The following is a 9,903-nucleotide window of genomic DNA, read 5'->3' as shown; positions in this document are numbered from 1 at the left end:
AAGTCATATGCATTAAATAATGTAACAAGGACTTATTTTTCTGCGCTAAATTATCCGCAAAACTGTCAACAATAACATTTTCTTCAGCGAGACCAACCAACTGACGCAAGCCGAGCAGACGTGTGGATATTTTAGGTGGTAAAATGATATAAGATCACTGCACGGGAGACTTAGATGAAACAGATGATATTCAGAATAACATGGATGAGACCTCTTGGCAGATAGGTGCTTTATTTCATGTCAAAATGTTCGTCAAATATGAGATCGGAGCAGGATCTGTTTCCTCGGGCGTCCGCATGCAGTGCAAAGCTATTTCTTGTCTCGCACCTCTGACAAGAAAGGTATCCTAAACTAGTGCTTTGGGTTCTAATTTTTTTTAATATCACAGTGAGTTCAATTAAACTTGCATTGGCTGTAAAAGAAAACTCATAGGATGTTATATGGAAAGAACTAAAAAATACAGAATCTGGTTCCGAGCAACAAGTGAATTTAAGAGGAAAGAAAATATGAACAGGGACACTTCCTATGCTAAACCATTGGCAATAAGAGTTAACTTATCCAGGAGAAACTTGTAACGTCAAAATGACTTATTGCCAAAACAAAGAGTTCAGTAAGGAAGGTTAAGACAAAGCTGGAAAGATCAATATCAGGTGATCTCTTATCATAACGAAACCCCTTGTTTTCTAATAGTATATGTCTTGAGAAACTGCAATAGCTTTACTGTCTTCTAAGTTTGAAATGATAATCAGTTATTTTCTTTATACTTTATGCTTTTAATTTTCATTATAAATCTTATGTAAATAAAGATAGCTATAACAATTATTTTACATTAAGTTTAAACTGACCTACAAAGAAATATTCTAGAGAAAAGTGTCACAGAGGTTGTACTTGTAAACATGAACCCAAAGTCTGATTTCTCCCCAGTGCCATCCATCCCAGGTTCCCTGTTGCTTTTTGCATTGATGAGTTTATTATTGGCTTCAAGAGAATGATAACCGTACATTTTCAGCAAATAACAAAAAAAAAAAACCACACAAGATTGGGTTTTAAATGTTTAATTGACAGCACAATGACAATAAAAAGATAGCTTTCCATGGTGGTTGCGTGTATTGCCAGAAATGGGGCCTGCTTGAATGGTCTTGCAAAGGTGGTGGAGCATGGCAACCTAAGGTTTAAAAAGATCAAATAAGACTCCTCTTAATAATCACCAGTTGAAAATTGGAGTAAATGTTTATATCACCTCTGTTCCCTCTTTGGTTTTTATATTGCCCCTAACTCTTTTCAATAGAAAATGTATTAAAAAACTAAAACATAAATTTCCTAATGAGATCTAGCACCAGGAACTCGATATGTATTTACAATTAACAAAAGTAACTCTCACAATTAAACAATCAAACCCCATCCACCTTTTAAGTCCCGTCCAAGCAGATACAATACGGTAATGTACATGGAGCTAATATCATAATCTATAAAACATAAAATAGCTCATTTCCAGTATCAATGCATTGAATTGAGGTCTTCAGATTCATATAAAGAAATTTTTTCAGCACCCTCACCTGCACAAAGGAAAAATAAAATTTCTGAAGCGTGTCAAACAAACTACAACAAACACTCTGCATAAAGCATTTTTGGATCCCTACATAGAGAATATTGTTTAGGAATTGAAATAAATTAAACTTCAAATTCCTAAATATTACTGATCAACTGTGCCAGTTTTGTAAACATAATAAGATCCAGCAATAGGAACTCAAGGTGACCAGAGTTTGGAACTCAAGTTTTGTTATATAAGCATACATGATTCCAGCTGGCAGTGAGGCCCCTTATTTGGTCTTAGGTAACCAAGAAAGCCCTTGCCCCAGTGACCCTGGACGAGCTAACTTTCACCATTTTGTTGAGAAAGTGAAACACAAGTCACCCTTGGCAACATCACCAGGGTAACCCTGGTAGGCCTGGTAACCTTTTTCATCAAAATACTATGACTGGCTTACCTGGGACAACTCATGGTATGAAGAAATCAAAATTAACTCACAAAACCCCGTAGTGATCAAATGACTTAAAGGAAGCCAAAAAAAGAATGATAACTGAGCATTGGAATATGAAAAAAGGCTTATGTAATCCTGGAGGGACAACTTCGGTTCATATAAAAACTTGATAAAGTTGCTTCAGAAGACCATATAAATGGGGCCTTATACTCTCTCCTCCACAGAAGCTCCCCATGGAAATTGAATATACTCCAAACTGCAAGCCTACGGTCTAGGCAGCATGAAAGAGGCCTATGCAGAGGAGAGAGGGCCTTGTATGTCAATATGTTTAAAGAGAAGTCTTACAAGACTAGACTGCAAACTATGGGTAAAATGTAGACTGCAGGCTTTTTAAGAATATCATATTCCCATTTTCATTTATAGAGTATGAGCTAACCTTACACCGGCTAACATGAGCTGTATATTTCAGGCTAACCGGAGCACTTAGCTCTCTATAAAAGGAAATGGGATATTTCTTAAAAAGTCTGCAGTCTGCATATTCATTTTATCCTCTGTCTGCATTTTAACCACCATTGTGCAGTAGGCAGGCTTTAACTCTTATTTAAATAATTAAGCCTAAGTTCTTGTTTGTGAAAGTTCTCATTTCCATCATTGTGGATATTTCTGTTTGCTAGGCCTGTTGCAGAATGTAATATATTCGTAACCGGAAGTTGTGTTAAACTGTTGTATTACCCAAGATGCTTAGAGAATAAAGTTGTTGTGTTGAGCAAGCCTTGTCAACTTGTGTTGTTATGTCACTGAGGCATACTTTTGCTAGTATGTTTCATTTTGGCGACGACGATGGGATGCTCTACATGCACGTAGACGCATGAGAAATCCAGCGAAGTTTTGATTTTCTCTGTGTGAGGAAAAAGGTTTGTTTTCGACCGAGGCAACTTGATCAAAGTTTGAGCACGTGCTATCAAAATGGCGGGAATCGGATTGTTTGGTCGTGTCGGTGAGTTCAGCCCTGAGTGAGAGACTTTTCATTCCTATGTGGAAAGAATGGAAATGTTCTTCATGGCAAATAATATCATAGAAGAAACAGGCAAGGGTAAAGAGGAAGCCAATCTCGCAGTTGCAAATAGAAAACGTGCTATCTTTCTGACTGAGATTGGACCCAAAGCATATTCTACTCTGAGCAATCTGCTGGCACCAGTGAAACCAAAAGACACTCCTTTTGTGGACATTGTCAAAGCATTGGAGAAACATTACAATCCAGCGCCATTGGAGATAGCAGAGAGTTTTCATTTTGGAACTTGCTATCAAAAACAAGACGAATCCATCAGTGACTTTATTGTGGCCTTGAAGAAGTTATCGATTCATTGTAACTATGGAGAGTTTCTCAACCGAGCTCTGAGAGACCGTTTTGTGTGCGGATTGAACAATCCCAAAATACAGAATAAACTTTTGAACACCGAGGATCTTTCTTTTGAGAAAGCGTGCCAGATTGCAAAGTCAATGGAAATGGCAGGGAAGAACACCCAAGAATTCCGTCCTGTCAATGCAAGTGATGACAGCCAAGGCATAGTAAATAAACTGTAAACTGTAAACACTAAGGAACCCTCATGTTACCGGTGTGGTGGTAAGCATGCTGCACCTAAGTGGTAAATTTAAGTCCGCAAAATGCTACAAATGTAGCAAAGTAGGTCACCTTGCATCAGTTTGTTGCAGTAAAGATGTTGAGTCTGGCATGAAAACAAAACAACCAGGAGCTAAAGGTACTGTTCATAGTGTATTAGAATCAAACACAGAAGGTTGTGATGATAATGATGAGTTAGGTATTTATTCCATGTATGCAGTTGGTACAGATAATCCTACCAACAAAAGTTATACTGTAGAAATGACCACAAATGGTTCACCATGTGCAATGGAAGTAGACACTGCAGCTGATTACTCAATAATGAGTAAGAGCACACATTCTCAGAAATTCAGTAATTTTCCACTTTGTCCGTCAAAAGTTGAATTGAAAACCTATACGGGTGAAACCATTACAGTGTGTGGTGAAATGCTGTGTGATGTAGTGTACAAGGGACATGAATATACATTGCCAATTATTGTAGCTGATTATGACAAGAAGCCTACTTTGCTGGGAAGAAATTGGTTAAACCATATAAGGCTTGAGTGGGGTGAAATATTTAGTTTAACAAGATCCGAGTTGGAAAGTGCCAAAAGTCAACTTGATGGATTACTAGTTAAACACAGTGAGTTGTTCAAAGATAGCTATGAGGGCATGAAAGGGTTGGAAGCACACATCACCATGAAAGATGGTACAAAGCCCATATTTATTAAGCCACGTAGGGTTCCATATGCACTAAAAGATGAAGTTGAAAAGGAGTTGGATAAGTTAGAGAAAAATGGGGTAATCGTTAAAACTGACAGATCAGACTGGGCAAGCCCAATAGTAGTTGTGCCAAAGGCTGACAAATCGGTTAGAATTTGTGGGGACTACAAAGTAACCATCAACTCAGCTGTTGAAGATGAGCAGTATCCCCTTCCCACCCAACAGGACTTGTATGCTGCCCTCTCAGGATCAAAATTTTTCAGCGAACTTGATTTGTCGCATGCATAATTTATGCTCAGCTAAGTGTTGATAAAGCAAGTCGTGAGTACCTGACAATTAGCACACACAAGGGACTCTATTCCTACACCAAATTACCATATGGGGTTAAATCAGCACCTAAAATATTCCAAGCTAAAATGGATATGATTTTGCAAGGAGTAGAAAAATGTGTGTGTAAGCAGGATGACATTCTTATTGGTGGTGTCAGTTGGCAGGAGAATATCAAAATCCTGGCTGAGGTATTGGAGAGGTTGCATAAATATAACCTGCATTTGAAGATGGCAAAGAGTGAATTTCTGAAGAGGGAAGTTGTCTATTTGGGTTTGAAGATAGATGCTGAAGGTTTGCATCCAGTTGAGGAAAAAGTGGATGCTGTAAAAAGGGCACCAGTACCACAAAACGTCAGTGAGTTGAGATCTTTTTTGGGCATGGTCCATTACTATCACCCATTTCTACCAGGTTTAGCAACCACACTAGCACCATAACATGAGCTCCTCAAAAAGGGTGTCCAGTGGACATGGACAACAGAGTGTCAGCAAGCATACGAAGCTTGTAAACAAGGTCTCACCAGTGATGCACTGTTGGTGCATTATGATGGGGACCGTGAACTGAGACTGGCTTGTGATGCGTCCAGCTATGGAATTGGAGCAGTTATTAGCCATGTGATGGATGATGGCCAGGAGAGGCCAATAGCCTATGCCTCTCGGACACTGAGTTCATGTGAAAGGAACTATGCACAAATTGAGCGTGAAGCATTATCAATTGTTTTTGGTGTAAAAAAATTTCACCAGTTTTTGTATGGGCGTAAATTTACCCTGATCACTGATCACAAACCATTGTTGGCAATTTTCAATCCAAAATCCGCTATCCCCACACTAGCAGCAGCTCGAATGCAGAGGTGGGCTCTAGTACTTTCGGCGTATGACTATGAGATTGAATACAAAAGATCTGAAGACCATGCCAACTGTGATGCTCTCTCAAGGCTACCACATGAGGACTCCACAGTGGGAAGTGAGGGTGTGGTCTACAGTGTGAGGGTAATTGATGATGATTTTCCAATCACTGCAGAAGATATAGGAAAGGCAACCCTTGTAGATCCTGTACTTGGTAAGGTACATCAATTTGTGATGTCAGGTTGGCCAGAAGGGTGTCCTGATGAGACCCTCAAACCCTATCATAATAGAAGAAATGAGCTGTCCTGTGAACAGGATTGTGTCCTTTGGGGCTCTAGGCTGATTATTCCACCAATCTTTAGAGCCAAAATGCTGGGGCAGTTGCATTGGGAACAGCCTGGTATATGTGGTATGAAAGCAATTGCTCGTACATGCATGTGGTGGCCAAAAATGGATCAGGAAATCGAGGAAGCAGTGAGAGTATGTACAGTATGCCAAAATGTTAGAAATGCCCCACCCAGTGCACCCCTGACCCCATGGAAGTGGCCAACTAGATCATTTCAACAGATCCATATTGATTTCTGTCAGAAGGGTAATGATTACTTCCTTGTAGTAATCGATAGCCACTCAAAGTGGATTGAAGTGAAACATATGAGCTCTACAACTACTGAACGGACTATTGATGAGCTCCGTTTAATTTTTGCTACTCATGGTTTACCTGAAGAGGTGGTGTCTGACAACGGACCACAGTTTACGTCCATTGAATTTGCCGAATTCATGCGCAAAAACAGCATCAAGCACACGTTGGTTCCACCCTATCACCCTCAATCTAATGGGGCAGCGGAGAGGTCTGTGAGAGTTGTTAAGGATGCTTTAGTTAAACAAGTGCTTGAGGGTAAAAAGGGCATCTCTATGAAACACAGACTTGCTAATTTTCTATTTCGGTATCGCACAACCCCTCACAGTACAACTGGTGTGACCCCCGCTGAGTTGATGGTGAAGCATTGCCTAAGAACAAGATTAAGTCTGATTAAGCCTAATCTGGCACAAGTTGTAGAGAATAAGCAAGAGAAACAGAAAATGTATAAGGATTTGAAATGTAAGAGGGAAAGATCCTTTGTAAGAAATGACAGGGTGTGGGTATGAAACTCGAGGGCTAATTCTAAGACTGATAAGTGGATTCCAGGCACTATAAATAAAGTTTGTGGGCCCAGAACCTATGTAGTTAGGACAGGACACAAAACCAGATATGTGCACACTGATCACATGATAAGAGCACATGATAATGTACCAGATGATGTCAGTGAGCCAGATGTCGTGGTGCCTGAATCAAGTGGTCAGAAAATAAATGATGATAATGTGAATCCTCTCGATAGTACTTCTGAACCACATGTAGATCTGCCTGAAAACGAGGATACTGTTGTATCTCCTTTAGTTGTAAGTAGTCCACCTACAGTTTTGCGAAGATCTCAAAGGATTAGAAAACCAGTTGTTAAACTTAACCTGTAACTGTAGGTTATCACTATGTCTTGGGTATAAGTGCACCCTGAAAATCTGGGGGAAAGCAGTGTAATATATTCGTAACCAGAAGTTGTGTTAAACTGTTGTATTACCCAAGATGCTTAGAGAATAAAGTTGTTGTGTTGAGCAAGCCTCGTCAACTTGTGTTGTTATGTCACTGAGCCATACTTTTGCTAGTATATTTCACAGAACATGTGTCGAGCACGAGATCGCAGATATTTCATACTCAAATAGACTGATCATTTTTACTACCGATTCTTCACACTCATCTTCAATTACAATGTTTTCCTACACATGTAAGCTCTTCTGTGACCACGTTACACGTTTCTTTAAGTTACCGATCACGTAAAAAAAGGAAATTTTACAGGGCAAATAGTCAAAATTTTGCCCCACATATTTTCACCGGAGAGCGATGACTGTAACACTTTATGCAAGATTTTTCAGTTATAATTGAAATCTACTTACCTCTCAAGAAAGAAAAATGATAATCACTCCTTGAGATCCAAATACAATACCATTTGTAGCTGGAATGATTGGAGAAATCCTCCTCAAAAAGTTGTATTAGCGGGAGGCGACGACGCCATTTTCGAAAATTTTGTGCATTTGCGCGATTCTTTCGCCGTGACGTCATAATGGCCATGATTATAGGGTCAGCCAAATCTGACGTGTTCACCTCTCCCTCCTGGTTCACGGACACGGTTCACGTGACAGTATTCGACCAATCATATGTCGTCTCAGCCGAAGCAATGGCGGACACATTTTTCGTTGCGAATGGAGAGTAGGTTGTCGTTTCTCGACCGATTTCTGCACTCATCATGAGAATCAAACGAACCTTTTCTAGGAGCTGCTAGTGTAATATCTAGACCAGGTATATGCCAAGCCTCAAGTGCAGGTAAGCAATTTTTGCATCAGAACTAGTCAATGGAAATCATGCTGTGTTGAAAACGTTTGTTTACCACACGCGCTTGACATGGATATTCTTTTGGTCGTTTGCAGGATAACAGGGATCAGTATTGTGAATTTTTTTTGCGTGAAACTTTAGTTCGAGAGTTGAACTTTACGAAAAGTCCGGCGGGCCCAGGCGGGCCCCGCCGTTTTAACGGTCAAAATCGGACTTGAAGTTGGGGCATTTTCCTTGATTTGTCATATGTTCGCGGTATTTCGCGGCAGTGATTGTGTGATTTCTACCCTTGTTATTTTGTGGCTCGGCTTGTTCCCTTTACATCTTAATGTTTTCCTGTTATGTTTTTTTTGTTTTTAGTGCGTATGTCATCCGTTTGTTTGGCCGATGTTCAAGAGTTTTGGATCCTGCTTTGGATGCTAGTCCATTAAAGATATCATCTCATTTACGGTGAATTTTCACTATCATGATCACTGCCTGTCTTGAATTGTTATCTCTAACAGAAATTTACTACTCTTGGATCGGATGTTATTGTTCAGTCATCTATGGCTGATTATTTTTGATCTCCCACTTCTTTATGCTTGTTTTCCTTTGAATGTTGGTAGAAGTGGGAGACTATACATCAATAAAATTAATAACAAGTGTTTCATGTGTATAGTTACGCATAATTGTCAACCCACCTGGAGCAGAACGAGCCAATGTGCTTGAAGCACATGCTGAATTACCCGCTGGTATTTTAAAAGACTATGGGCTTGGAATTAACTTTGCTATATTTCCCAAGAACTAAATTTATCCACTTACACTGTAGTGATCTGACAAGGAAAGCTACAGCATGCTGCTGTTTAGGATATCAAATTTAGAATGGAATAGACCAAACCAGAATACATAATGATATAATGCAAGTGACTACTTAGAAAGCTGCATGGCAATCCCAAGTTTTAAGAACTACTGCAAGTGTTCAATATAGTGCATCTGCTTGTATTTTAAAATGTTGTTACAATTTAGTTATCTCAGTCAAAACATCTCACTATAGATGATCTAGGATACAGCTACATGCTAGATTATTCTGAATTCAGTTGGTCACAGTCATTACGAGTCAACAGGAGGAAGTGCTGTGGAGACTGATTTTGGCAAAATATTTAACAGCCAATGTAGGAAATGTTAATATTGGTACATGATCACTGTGTTGTTGACCACAGGACTTGCAGTAAATAATAACTTTTAAACTGATAGATATTTCAAATGACCTGCATAGCACTGTTCTGGGTAAGAAGCTCCCTTTAGTTTACACAAGTTACATTGAACCTTAAACTTCAGCAGAGTTGTGATATGAGGACATGCAATGAAGGCACAGGACCATGAGCAATTCAGTCATTGCTAATTGACCGTGCCTATCATTCACAGCCTTCCAGTTTACTAATTTGTAAGTGAACTTAATGTTGGCTGCTGTTTCCAGAATATGGTTTTGGTGCTATTTTGCTAGTTTTTTTGTGCTTGTCAGTACTTTGCAAATATTCAGTTTAAAAAGCATACTTTGGAATTGAATTATTATTTGCAAGTAAATGTAAGTCAGTTTTTTTTTTTCACATCTCCCATCTGCAACTTTAGCTGCAACCACTTTAAATAGCATGAGGTATATTATTTGTCCAAAGCATTCATTCAACCAAGCTTTCTTTCCATTGAGCCTGATTTCCCTTTTACATGGCCACACATGTACTGAGAACCCAGGAATGGACACTTGGAGCAGATACAAGTTACATCCAACACCTAAGCACTAGGCGAAGAGAAATCTCAAACTCTCATCAGTTTGAACATTGATATTGACAGTGGCAATGTCTGAGGCAAAGTCATTTGGAGACCTTTTACTTTAAACACATTCAAGGAACTAGTTGAACAAGACCAAAATGGTGTTATCCCATTGTCTACAAAATAGATCCACACAGTACATATTTAATCTTGGATTTGTAAGTTGAACAAGAATTTGCTGGAAGTGTGATCTGGTAC

The 9,903-nt window shown here is 39.3% G+C and overlaps 1 long non-coding RNA gene across 1 annotated transcript; it reads right to left on the bottom strand.

Moving 5' to 3' along the window:
• Positions 1 to 1,039: 1,039 nt before the first annotated feature.
• Positions 1,040 to 7,562, bottom strand: LOC149111999 (uncharacterized). Its single transcript, XR_016207223.1, has 2 exons — positions 7,464 to 7,562; positions 1,040 to 2,273 (listed from the first exon to the last, which is right to left on the bottom strand). It is a non-coding gene; the product is annotated as an uncharacterized LOC149111999 (long non-coding RNA).
• Between the last annotated feature and the right edge of the window lie 2,341 nt (positions 7,563 to 9,903).

The sequence above is a fragment of the Orbicella faveolata genome, unplaced genomic scaffold, assembly GCF_042242905.1.
Source record: "Orbicella faveolata isolate gen_17 unplaced genomic scaffold, um_ofav_v1 contig_2, whole genome shotgun sequence".
In the NCBI taxonomy this organism is placed as follows: Eukaryota; Metazoa; Cnidaria; class Anthozoa; order Scleractinia; family Merulinidae; genus Orbicella; species Orbicella faveolata.
This window is presented reverse-complemented; position numbering and strand designations above follow the sequence as displayed.